The sequence below is a fragment of the Mustelus asterias genome, chromosome 8 (assembly GCF_964213995.1).
Source record: "Mustelus asterias chromosome 8, sMusAst1.hap1.1, whole genome shotgun sequence".
Classification (NCBI taxonomy): domain Eukaryota; kingdom Metazoa; phylum Chordata; class Chondrichthyes; order Carcharhiniformes; family Triakidae; genus Mustelus; species Mustelus asterias.
The window spans coordinates 1861058-1874543 of NC_135808.1; positions in this window are offsets into that span (position 1 = coordinate 1861058).

The window sequence follows — 13486 nt, forward strand, 5'->3', positions numbered from 1 at the left end:
GAACATTTATCCCAAAAGGATCTCCTCACAATAAGCATCCCATTAGTTAGCACAGATACTGGCCCTATTATAAATTCCATCAATATTACCACTGATGCTGTCGGGTTGGTAAGTCCCTTCCACCCACTCTGCTGTGGAAATTTAAAAAAAACCTCAAAACAAGCCTTGCTTTCTGAAAACAATAGACAGGTTTGTGAGTTGGCTGAAGCAGCCTCACTTTCCTTCCCCACAGTTCCAGCATCGAGCACACTCCAGGAGCTTTCACCTGGTGACTCCCAATACAGCTGTCACATTTTCCCCTCAGTAAACTTTCTCCTCTTCCATCTTCGAATCCAATGTTCAAAACCGGTTTCTAAAATGTAACCGTCTCAGGATATCGGGCGGCTTTTACAGCCGTGTTCGTACCAAAACCATCAAATCCCACCCAAGGCCAACGGACATTTCCATTGTCCACCCCTCGCCCGCTCTGATTCCCGTGGAGGGCCAGACGGTAAAATTCCGGCAGTCACATATTTTATGTTTTCCCTGCAGCTCCGTCTTTTGGGTAACTTAATAACTTTGTCTTAATTATTTATAATCTTTTCGAACATGTAAACGGCACGGTGGCACAGTGGTTAGCACTGCTACCTCATAGTGCCAGGGACTCGGGTTCAATTCCAGCCTCGGGTCACTGTCTGTGTGGAGTTTGCACATTCTCCCCGTGTCTGCGTGGGTTTCCTCCGGTTTCCTCGCACAGTCTGAAAGACATACTGGTTAGGTTGATTGGCAATGATAAATTCTCCCTTAGTGTCAGGGGGATTGGCAGGGTAAATGCGTGGGGTTACGGGAAGAGAGCCTGGGTGGGATTGTGGTCGGTGCAGACTCGATGGGCCGAATGGCCTCCTTCTGCACTGTAAGGATTCTATGAACCCTTTTTTTAACTTTTCTTTTAAATTGAACAACTAAAATGAAAGAAAAACATAGTAGGTCTCGGCATCGAAAAACTTTCGAGGCCCTTGAGGAGTACAGTGAAAGTAGGAAGGAAATTAAATGCGGAATTAGGAGGGCTAAAAGGGGCCATGAAATGCCTTTGGCAAACAGGGTCAAGGAGAATCCCTTGGAGTAAGAGAGTAGTGAGAGAAAGAGTAGACCTACTCAAGGACAATGGAGGGAAGTCTAGTATGGAGGGTCTTAGCTATGAGGAGAGATTGGGTAGACTGGGGTTGTTCTCCTTGGAAAGACGGAGAATGAGAGGAGATCTAATAGAGGTATACAAGATTATGAAGGGTATAGATAGGGTGAACAGTGGGAAGCTTTTTCCCAGGTCGGAGGTGACGATCACGAGGGGTCACGGGCTCAAGCTGAGAGGGGCGAAGTATAACTCAGACATCAGAGGGACGTTTTTTACACAGAGGGTGGTGGGGGCCTGGAATGCGCTGCCAAGTAGGGTGGTGGAGGCAGGCACGCTGACATCGTTTAAGACTTACCTGGATAGTCACATGAGCAGCCTGGGAATGGAGGGATACAAACGATTGGTCTCGTTGGACCAAGGAGCGGCACAGGCTTGGAGGGCCGAAGGGCCTGTTTCCTGTGCTGTACTGTTCTTTGTTCTTTGTTCTTTGTTCTAAGTCATGGGTGGAACCACAGGAAGTGGGTGAGATCCTTAATGAGTACTTTGCATCGTATTCACCAAGGAGAAGGACATGATGGATGTTGAGGCCAGGGATAGGTGTGTGAATGCTCGTGGGAATGTCAATATATCAAAGGAGGAAGTGTTGAGTTTCCTAAATTGCATCAAGGTAAACAATTCCCCGGGGCCGGACAGGATCTGTCCCAGCTTACTGCAAGAGGTAAGGGAAGAAGGAGAGGGATCGTAACAGATATCTTCACATTCTCTTTGACCACAGATGAGGTTCCAGGGGACTGGAGAATAGCCAATGCTGTTTCCTTGTTTAAGAAAGGAAGCAGGGATAATCCAGGAAATTATAGGCCGGTGAGCCTGACGTCAGTGGCGGGGAAGCTTTTGGAGAAGATACTGAGGGACAGGGTATATGCGCAACTGGAAGGAAATGGACTAGTTAATGACAGGCAGCATGGTTTTGTACGGGGAAGGTCCTGTCTCACCAACCTGATTGTGTTTTTTGAAGAGGTGACAAAGATGATCGAGGGAAGGGCTGTGGATGTAGTTTATATGGACTTTAGTAAGGTGTTTGGTAAGGTCGCACTTGGCAGACTGGTACAAAAACTAAAATCACATGGGATTCGGGGTGGGCTGGCGAGATGAACATAGAGCTAGCTTGGTTATAGAGAGTAGCAGGGGGAGGGTGTTTTTCAGAATGGAGATCTGTAGCTTGTGGTGTTTCGCAGGGATCAGTGCGGGGAGCTCTGTTGTTTGTAAGATATACAAATGATCTGGAGGAAAATGTGGATGGTCTGATTAGTAAATTTGTGGATGGCACAGAGATTGGAGAAGTTGCTGATAGTGCTGGGATTGTCGGAGGATACAACAGGATATAGATAGATTGGAGACTTGAGCACAGAAATGGCAGATGGAGTTTAATCCGGACAAATGCGAGGTGATGCATTTTAGACGATCAAATTTAGGTGTGAATTATACTGTAAATGGCAGAACCCTTCGGAACATTAACATACAGAGGGATCTGGGCGTGCAGGTCCACAGTTTCCTCAAAGTGGCAACACAGGTGGCCAAGGTGATTAAGAAGGCATAAGGCATGCTTGCATTCATCAACCGGGGCACTGAGTACAAGAGTTGGAAAATCATGTTACAGCTATATAAAATTTGGAGTATTGCAAGCAGTTCTGGTCGCCACACTGCCAGAAGGATGTGGAAGCTTTGGAGAGAGTGCAAAGAAGGTTCACCAGGATGTTGCCTGGTCTCGAGGGTGTTGGCTATGAGGAGAGGTTGAATAAACTAGGATTGCTTTCACTGGAAAGACAGAGGCTGAGGGGAGACCTGATAGAGATCTACAAAATTATCTACAAAAATGGGGTGTCACGGTAGCACAGTGGTTAGCACTGCTGCTTCACAGCTCCAGGGACCTGGGTTCGATTCCCTGGGTTCGATTCACTGTCTGTGTGGAGTTTGCACATTCTCTTCGTGTCTGCGTGGGTTTCCTGCGGATGCTCCGGTATCCTCCCACAGTCCAAAGATGCGCGGGTTAGGTTGATTGGCCATGCTAAATTGCCCCTTAGTGTCCTGAGATGGGTAGGTTAGAGAGATTAGCGTATAAATGTGTAGGGATATGGGGATAGGGCCTGGGTGGGATTGTGGTCGGTGCAGACTCGATGGGCCGAATGGCCTCTTTCTGCACTGTAGGGTTTCTATGATTCTATGATGAAAATTATGAGAGGCATAGACAGGGTAGATAGTCAGAGGCTTTTTCCCCAGGGTGGAAGTGTCCATTACAGGGGGGCACAGGTTCAAGGTGAGAGGGGGAAAGTTTAAGGGAGGTGTGCGGGGGAAGTTTTTTACGCAGAGAGGGGTGGGTGCCTGGAACGCACTGCCAGAGGAGGTGGTGGAAGCAGACACATCAGCAACATTTAAGAGGCATCTGATTGGGTACATGAATAGGGAGGGAATAGAGGGATACGGACCGAGTAAGGGCAGAAAATTATTTTTTTAGTTTAGTTAGGGTATTGTGATCAGCACAGGCTTGGAGGGCCGAAGGGCCTGTTCCTGTGCTGTACTGTTCTTTGTTCTTTGTTTGTCCTTTGTTCTTTGTCCTTTGAACCTTCTTTATCTCCTAATGCAAATTTCTACCCATGTGCTATTTACTTTTAGAAAATTCAACTTGCTGGGTTGACACATTGCCAACTCCTGGCACTGTGGAGAAATGCTAGCTTCCTAAAGACTAGCAATTCAGGACCTGTAACAAACGATACTTCAATCACTGAGCAGTTACTCCATGCCTGTACTCTGTCCGCACTCCCAGGAAGAACACCCAGGGAGATCACATGACCTCTTAAGTAATCATGTCATTGCATCATGTGACCACTCAGTTTACAATGGAGGGAGATGATGCATGGAGTGCTGGCCTTTCCAGTCCCACCCCAGCCCTGGCTGCCATCAGGAGACTTCCCCCCCATTTAGCAGCCATGCTTTGGCCTTCAGAAGGGCCTCAGCTGTTGACAGCTGCGCAGAGGCCACAATAGGACAATAGGGGGCGTAACTGTCTACCCGCCCCTTGTGGGCGAGTCCCAGCAGCCCTCAGCCAGGTTCTTCCAGTACGTCCCCAAGGTGGGAATGTTCTCAGAGTGTCTATCGTAGAGCCATAGTGTCGTACAGTACAGAAAAGGCCCATCGAGTCTCCACTGACAGTTCATCAGGTTTACACTGACAACTACCACTGAAGTCGTGCTAATCCCGTTTTCCTGCACTTGTCCCATATCCTTGAATTTTCTGACATTTCAAGTGCTCATCCGAATATTTTTTAAAGGTTTCCAGCCTCCACTACCTTTCCAGGCAGCGCATTCCAGATTCCCACACGCTCTGAGTGAAATTATTTTCTCAAATCCCCTCTGAATCTCCTGGTCCTCACTCTAAAACTCTGTCCCCTTGTCACTGACCCTCAACCAAGGGGAACAGCTGCTTGCTATTGATTCTTTCAGCACAAAACTATCAATCTACACGTGAGTCGGGGAAATCCCGACTATTTAGGCTACAATTCTCACCAATGTTTACAGATGCCCCATAAAAAGCATTCTTTCTGGTTGTATCACAGCTTGGTATGGCTCCTGCTCTGCCCAAAACCGCAAGAAACCACAAAAGGTTGTGAATGTACCCCAATCCATCACGCAAACCAGCCTCCCATCCATTGACTCTGTCGACACTTCCCACTGCCTTGGCAAAGCAGCCAGCATAATTAAGGACCCCACGCACCCCGGACATTCTCTCTTCCACTTTCTTCCATCGGAAAACAGATACAAAACCGACTCAAGAACAGCTTCTTCCCTGCTGCCATCAGACGTTTGAATGGACCTACCTTACCATAGACTCAATACAGTGCAGAACGAGACCATTTGGCCCATCGGGTCTGCACTGACCACAATCCCACCCAGGCCCTATCCCCATAACCCCATGTATTTACCCTGCTAATCCCCCTGACACTAAGGGGCAATTTACCATAGCCAACCAACGTAACCTGCACAGTGTGGGAGGAAACCAGAGCACCTGGAGGATCCCACACAGACACATGGGAGAAGGTGCAAACTCCAACAGACAGTGACCCGAGGCCAGAATTGAACCCGGGTCCCTGGCGCTGTGAGGCAGCTGTGCTAACCACTGTGCCACCGTGCTGCCCCGGATAAGTTGATTTTTCTCTACACCCTAGCTGTGAGTGTAACACTACATTCTGCACCCTCTCCTTTCCTTCTCCACTATTCGCCTCTCCCTGGAGATCACATGGTCTGGAATGGGGGGGTGGGGGTGAGTTAATAGGTTGTGATGAACAAAGCATTGTAGCTGTGAGGGACAGCTCGGTGGATAGGATATTAGGATGTAGATAGGCTGGAAAATTGGGCGGGGATCCTGGATTCAGGATTCAATCCTGGACCGGGGAGCGGCGCGGGCTCAGAGGGCCGAAGGGCCTATTCCTGTGCTGTATTGTTCTTTGTTCTTATGTACTCTATGAACGGTATGCTTTGTCTGTATAGTGCACAAGAAACAATATTTTTCACTGTATGCGAATACACGTGACAACAATAAATCAAATCAAATTTATTCCAACAGTTTGAAGTAGGGGAGAAAGGAGGGATTACTGGGAGGTCAGGAAAATAATTCCACGTACTGGTGCATCCTAAGGAATGAAACCTGCCACAGCACACAGAGATTCCGCTCCCATCACCATAGCTCTGGGCAGCATGTAAAATCAGACAAGGTGTAGACATGTAGTCCACCGCAACACCCGAGTGTTTCCAAGCGAGGTAAAAATGACGTTGGGAGAAGCTATGTTTGCTCACTCAGACTCGCGATCAAACGTTTAGCTTCATAAAGGACCCGAATAAACTGTCCTCACTGATTTCCTGGTGCGGGGAGTGGGAGGGCTCAATCATTATTGAAAGATCAGGATGGGAAGCAAAGTGACTGGAATTCAAGGATAGCGTAGGTGGGACGGGGAAGGCTTTTGGCACACAGGCCTTTATCAGTCAGGGCATTGAGTATAGAAGTTGGGAAGTTACGTTGCAGTTGTACAGGACTTTGTGAGGGCGCACCTGGAGTATTGTGTTCAATTCTGGTCGCCTTGCTATAGGAAAGATGTTATTAAACTGGAGAGAGTGCAGAAGAGATTCACAAGGATGTTGCCAGGACTCAAGAGACTGAGTTATAGGGAGAGATTGGACAGGCTGGGACTTTTTTTCTTTGGAGCGAAGGAGACTGAGGGGTGATCTTATAGAGGTGTATAAGATCACGAGAGGCATGGATAGGGGGAACGCACTCAGTCTTTTTCCCAGGGGTGGGGAATCGAGAACTAGAGGGCGTAGGTTTAAGTTCAGAGGGAAAAGAAATAATGCACAACTTTTTTACCCAGAGGGTGGTACGTATGTGGAAAGAACGGGCGCGCGGTGGCACAGTGGTTAGCACTGCTGCCTCACAGCTCCAGGGTTCAATCCCAGCCTCGGGTCACTGTCTGTGTGGTGTCTGCACGTTCTTCCCCGTGACTGCGTGGGTTTCCTCCGGGTCCTCCGGTTTCCTCTCACAGTCCGAAAGACGTGCTGGTTTGGGTGGATTGGCCGTGCTAAATTGACCCTGCGTGTCAGGAAGATTAGGAGGGTAAATATGTAGGGTTATGGGAATAGGGCCTCGGTGGGATTGTGGGTCGGTGCAGACTCGATGGGCTGAATGGTCTCCTTCTGCACTGTAGGGATTCTATGGAGCTGTCAGAGGAAGTGGTTGACGCCAGGACTTTGACAATATTTAAAAGGCATTTGGACAGATACATGGATGGGAAAGGTTTAGAGGGATATGGGCCAAAACGCAGGCAAATGGGGTTAGCTTAGATGGGCTTTTTGTTTGGCATGGACCAGTTTGGGCCGAAGGGCCTATCTCCGTGCCGTAGATTCTATGATTCTAGGATAATGTGGGAAAGATGGAGTTTCATGCTGGGAATCACTTGCTCGCAGCTGTTTTCCTTACTGCCTTATCCCAAATTAACTCCGCAGGAAATTGTCCTCAAATTACATGCTTTTGTGAGCACTCAATTAAATTGGAGCTCCACACTGGAGATGGGTCCATCCAATCCCTGACACTATTTACCCTCCGTACCAGCGAGATTCCTCATCCCCCACGCCCAGCCCATCTCCTTAAGCCCGCCCCACACCTTCCCCCCCCCAGCCCCCAACCCCCTCCATCCTCCCTTCCCCTCCCCTCCTTCCTCCATCCTCCCTCCATCCTCCCCTCCCCTCCTCCCTCCATCCTCCCTCCACCCTCCCCTCCCCTCCTTCCTCCATCCTCCCTCCATCCTCCCCTCCCCTCCCCTTCCCTCCTTCCTCCATCCTCCCTCCATCCTCCCCCCCACCCCCCCACCCCCCTCCATCCTCCCTTCCCCTCCCCTCTTCCCTCCATCCTCCCTCCACCCTCCCCTCCCCTCCTCCCTCCATCCTCCCTCCACCCTCCCCTCCCCTCCTCCCTCCATCCACCCTCCATCCTCCCCTCCCCTCCTCCCTCCATCCACCCTCCATCCTCCCCTCCGCCGCTATTCATGCAATCAGCGATTTTCCCTATTCTGCAATCTGTGTTATCGGCCGGAATTTTCCAGCCACTCCAGCCGGCAGGATTTTCCCATCCCGCCGCAGCGAAGGAGGATTTGACTGGCCGTTAAATTCTCCGACCTCAGCGGGAGCCTGGTGTGAACCTCCCCCTTGTCCATCTCCCGCTATGATCCCTGTGGCAGGCAGGACAGGGAAATTTTGCTCCTCGAGACTGATTTAATCGCTTAACATTTATTGCCCATCCCTAGTTGCCTTTGGAGGGCAGTTGAGAGTCAACCACATTGCTGTGACTCCGGAGTCACATGTAGGCCAGACCGGGTAAGGCCGGCAGATTTCCTTCCCTAAAGGACATTAGTGAACCAGATGGGTTTTTCCGACAATCGACGATGATTTCATGGTCATCAGTAGATTCTTAATTCCAGATATTTTTTGTTGAATTCAAATTCCACAATCCGACAATTGAGAATGGTTCTGTGATCTTCAGTATACTTTTAAACTCAGAGTTTTATTGAATTGAAATTCCACCATCTGCCGTGGTGGGATTCGAACCCGGGTCCTCAGAGCATTGCCCTGGATCTCTGGATTAATAGCCCAGCGACAATACCACTGTCCCACTGCTGTGGGTGTTGGGTGAAATTGTGGTTTTCTGCCACTGTGGTTGACAGGGCTCTCTCTGCAACTCATCCCCCGGGCCACGACCCTCAACCCCTCCCCTCCCCCCCCCAGAACCAGGAGAGGGTCTCCCTTGCCCCCACCAGCCTCCACGGATCATCCTCCGCCATGTCTACCAACTCCAGCATGGTGCCACTACTCTTCGCATCTTCCCCTCACTCCCCCTGTCAGCATTGCACAGGGACCATTCTCACCGGGACACCGTGGTCCACTCCTCCATCACACCCAGCACCTCACACCCTTCCCACGCACATTCCCAAGTTATTGTAGAAGGTGTAACTCCTGCCCCTTTACCTTCTCCCTGCTCACTGTCCCAGGTCCTAAACGCTCACTCCAGGTGAAGCAGTGTTTCACATGTACCTCCTTCAATCTGGTCTGTTGCATTCGCTGCTCCCAATGTGGTCTACTCTACATCGGAGAGACCAAAGACAGACTGGGTGACCGCTTTGCTGAACACCTTCGGTCTGTCTGCATGAAGGCCCCAGATTCTTCTGCCACTTAAAGTTCATTTATTAGTGTCACAAGTAGGCTTACATTAATACCGCGATGAAGTTACTGTGAAAATCCCCCAGTCGCCACACTCCGGCACCTGTTCGGGTACACCGAGGGAGAATTTAGCATGGCCAATGCACCTAACCAGCACGTCTTTCGGATTGTGGGAGGAAACCCACGCGGACACGGGGAGAACATGCAGACTCCGCACAGGCAGTGACCCAAGCCGGGAATCTGAGGCAGCAGTGTTAGCCACTGTGCCACTGTGCCGCTTTGGTGAAGAGAATCTGCAACAGCGTTCGATGGCAGCTCCAGGTATACCCAAAGCTGCACCAGAAACAAAACCAGCTGGACATCTGCTTTGTTATTCCTGACGCTGTTATCAATCTCCAAAGCTGAGAGAAGGAGACCTGTTCCTTCACGTTAACGAGGTGTACACTGAGTCACCAATGCTGAAACTTCAGCAGTTTCATTCATAGAATCCTTACACTGCAGAAGGAGGCATTTGGCCCATCGAGCCTGAACTGACCACAGTCCCACCTGGGCCCTATTCCCATAACCCCACATATTTACCCTGCTAATCCCCCACTAGGGTCTATTTAGCATGACCAATCCACCTAATCTGCACATCTTTGGACACTAAGGGGCAATTTTGCATGGCCAATCCCCCTAACCTGCACATCTTTGGACAGTGAGGGGCAATTTAGTACGGCCAATCCACCTAACCTACACATCTTTGGACACTAAGGGGCAATTTAGCATGGCCAATCCACCTAACCTGCACATCTTTGGACACTAAGGGGCAATTTAGTACGGCCAATACTAAATGTACGGAGCACGTTTCAAAGGTGTTTCATGAGCTGTGGGAGATCTGGTGGTGAGGGAGAGCTCTTTACAAAATGCAAGTCCTTTTTCAACTGTGAGTGATTACCCGGAGGCTGAATTTGATGGAAGATTGTATTGGTGTAATTCCTCTCCTTGCTCTGGGTGGTGCGGTTGCGTTCTGTTATCCCCGTTACTTCAGCAAGAGAACATTATCTTCGCTTTGTATAATGTCTTTAATAAAGCAAAATGTCCCAGTGTGCTTCACAGAGTCATTACCATTTATTGTGAGGGGAATTGAGCACACGAGCGGGAAGGTTAATCTTCAGTTATACAGGGAATTGGTGGGGCCACATCAAGGCCTGGACTATCAGGATGGCGGAGGCCTATTCTAACAGGTCCACTCCCATAGAAATATAGCAAATAGGGGGTGGCACGGTGGCGCAGTGGTTAGCACTGCTGCCTCACAGCGCCAGGGACCTGGGTTCAATTCCCGGCTCGGGTCACTGTCTGTGTGGAGTTTGCACATTCTCCCCATGTCTGCGTGGGTTTCCTCCTGCAGGGGCCTGACAGCCTCTCTCTCGCTGTCTGTCAGACCTCTGCTACTGTGCGTGTGCAGCATTAGAAAACAGTAGCTCCCTCTGCAGGCTGGCCCCGCCCACAGCCTCTAGTGGTGAGAAACTGACCAGCCCATCTTTGCAGCGACGAAGATTGGGTGTGAAAACTCACCCAAAAATGGACCTGGAACTCTCCCATTTTCAAGCTCGCTGGACACTTTCTGATAAAGCTCCACCCTGGATGTGAGCAGACAGGAAGCTGCAACCCCACAAGAATTCAATCCTCCCACTCAATGACTTTTCAGAAGAAGGGATGGGTAACGTTTCACAACTCACTCGCTTCATCAGGAAAGGGCGAGTTTCAGAAATTCCCCATCGTAATTCCCCCTCTGGAGAGCTACTTTCCATTGCCGGAGACAGGAATACCCACCAAGTACATGACCAAGACTGGAGTCCTGTTAATGCAAGGCAGCAAGGTTTGCATTTAAATAGCACCTTTCTCCATTCCAGGGCATATTCCACCCAGCATGCATTTTTCAGCCAGTACTTCCTGAAGTGTCATCGCGGGTCGCAAAGTGGGAAATGCACAGCAGGATCCCATAAGCAGCTGTGTGAGAACAAAGCCCCGGCCACTATTACTATTCTTAGCAAAGTGTGCTCTCTACCGTAGGGACTTCACTACCCCCGGCCACTCTTGCTATTCTCACACCGTGTTTCACTGCCGTTACAGGGTTTTAAGTTATACTCACGGCTTCCACGATTACCACTTCGACAATGTGCTTCTCCACCGGAGTCCGGTTTAGGTCAGAGTTGATCAAACTCCTGTTCCCCCCCGCTTTTCACCACATTGACAGTACAGTTCCCAACTTTTCAATACATTCATGCAATCAGCTGGCACCTCTGCGTCTGTTCGCCACTACAGAGGGTGATGTTAAACCGACTTCTGCCCTTTTGTGCTTCACAAACCTTTAGTGCCCTTGGTGTCTCTCACTCACTTCAATTCCTGACCTTCACGTGGCAGATTTCTGCTCTTAATAGCCAGTCTAAGGCAGAGGTTTTGAGACAGGTACTACCTTGTCGATCAGCACAAATCACAGTTATTTATTACTATCAGCAGTTAGTACTTATCACTATGACAAAATACTATCACAAGTACACAGTACAAATATTTCCCCTTATAAACCATATTTTCTGATCCAGTCCGACTCTCACAGATTCCGCGATCTCTATACCGGTTGCGACCGTGGTCAATCGATCTCACCAGTAATAGGATCCTAGCCGACTACGCCAATTTGTTGTGGGAAAAATCCACGAGTAGTCAGACTTCGAGATTCAGAAAAATACGATTTATTTAACGGAGCTCCGGGATCTAAGGCTCAAGTTCGTAGAATACTTTTTCTCACTAGAATGTCGGGAGCTGTCCATTTTTATACCCTTTACACAATGGGTAAACCGGTGATTCGAACATTATCACATCGTTTAAGCAGGTACAAACAGATATAGACATTTAACATAGTATTGTTCTTATGAATGGGTACATTTCCTTATGTCTGTATCTATCAATGGTTAGTTTCGGCTCATTCAGGTGTTAATTGGTTTCCTCGCATTCATATTTTCCCGCTCTCCCCAAGGCTAATCTATTCTCTTTGTTTCGGGTTTTCCTTATCTTAAAAGATGTTTTGACCCTTGGCTTGGCTTCCTGAGGTGTTTGTTTGCTATGAGTCACTGTCTGTGATTTAGAAATGGCTTGTCTGTTAGGTTTTGATTTAAAGTGATTTCTGATCAGTGGGAGCTGGTGTCTGCTTTTTGACTCCTTTCCCAGTTAACCCTTTATGTGCCAAGCAGCCATTTTAAAGTGTGCTCTCCTTGTATTTTTCCCTTTACTGTGGCACAGTGGTTAGCACTGCTGCCTCACAGTGCCAGGGACCTGGGTTCAATTCCTGGCCTCAGGTCACTATCTTTGTGAAGTTTGCACATTCTCCTCGTGTCTGCACTCCTCCAGGTGCTCTGCTATTTGTGATTTTTATCAATGACTTGGAGGAGGGGGATCAGTAAATTTGCTGACACCAAGATTGGTGGAGTAGTGGATGAGGTGGAGGGCTGTTGTAGGCTGCAAAGAGACATGGATTGGATGCAAAGCTGGGCTGAAAAATGGCAAATGGAGTTTAACCCTGATAAATGTGAGGTGATTCATTTTGGTAGGACTAATTTAAATGTGGATTACAGGGTCAAAGGTAGGGTTCTGAAGAATGTGGAGGAACAGAGAGATCTTGGGGTCCATATCCACAGATCTCTAAAGGTTGCCACTCAAGTGGATAGAGCTGTGAAGAAGGCCTATAGTGTGTTTGCTTTTATTAACAGGGGGTTGGAGTTTAAGAGCCGTGGGGTTATGCTGCAACTGTACAGGACCTTGGTGAGACCACATTTGAAATATTGTGTGCAGTTCTGGTCACCTCACTATAAGAAGGATGTGGAAGCATTGGGGAGAGTGCAAAGGAAATTTACCAGGATGCTGCCTGGTTTGGAGGGTAGGTCTTATGAGGAAAGGTTGAGGGAGCTAGGGCTTTTCTCTTTAGAGTGGAGGAGGATGAGAGGCGACTTAATAGAGGTTTATAAGATGATGAGGGGGATAGATAGAGTGGACGTTCAGAGACTATTTCCTTGGGTGAATGTAGCTGTTACTAGGTGGCATAACTATAAGGTTCATGGTGGGAGATATAGGAAGAATGTCCGAGGTAGGTTCTTTACTCAGAGAGTGATTGGGATCTGGAATGGACTGCCTGCTGTGGAGTCGGACACTTTAGGAACTTTCAAGCGGTTATTAGATAGGCACATGGAGCACACCAGGTTGATAGGGAGTGGGACAGCTTGATCTTGGTTTCGGACAAAGCTCAGCACAACATCGAGGGCCGAAGGGCCTGTGCTGTACTGTACTGTTCTATGTTCTATGTTTCCTCCCACACTCTAAAGATGTGCGGGTTAGGTGGATTGGCCATGCTAAATTGCCCCTTAGTGTCCATAGATGTATAGGTTAGGTGGATTGGCCATGCTAAATTGCCCCTTAGTGTTCCATAGATGTGTAGGTTAGGTGGATTGGCCATGCTAAATTGCCCCTTAGTGTCCATAGATGTGTAGGTTAGGTGGATTGGCCATGCTAAATTGCCCCTTAGTGTCTAAAGATGTGCGGGTTGGGTGGATTGGCCATGCTAAATTGCCCCTTAGTGTCCATAGATGTG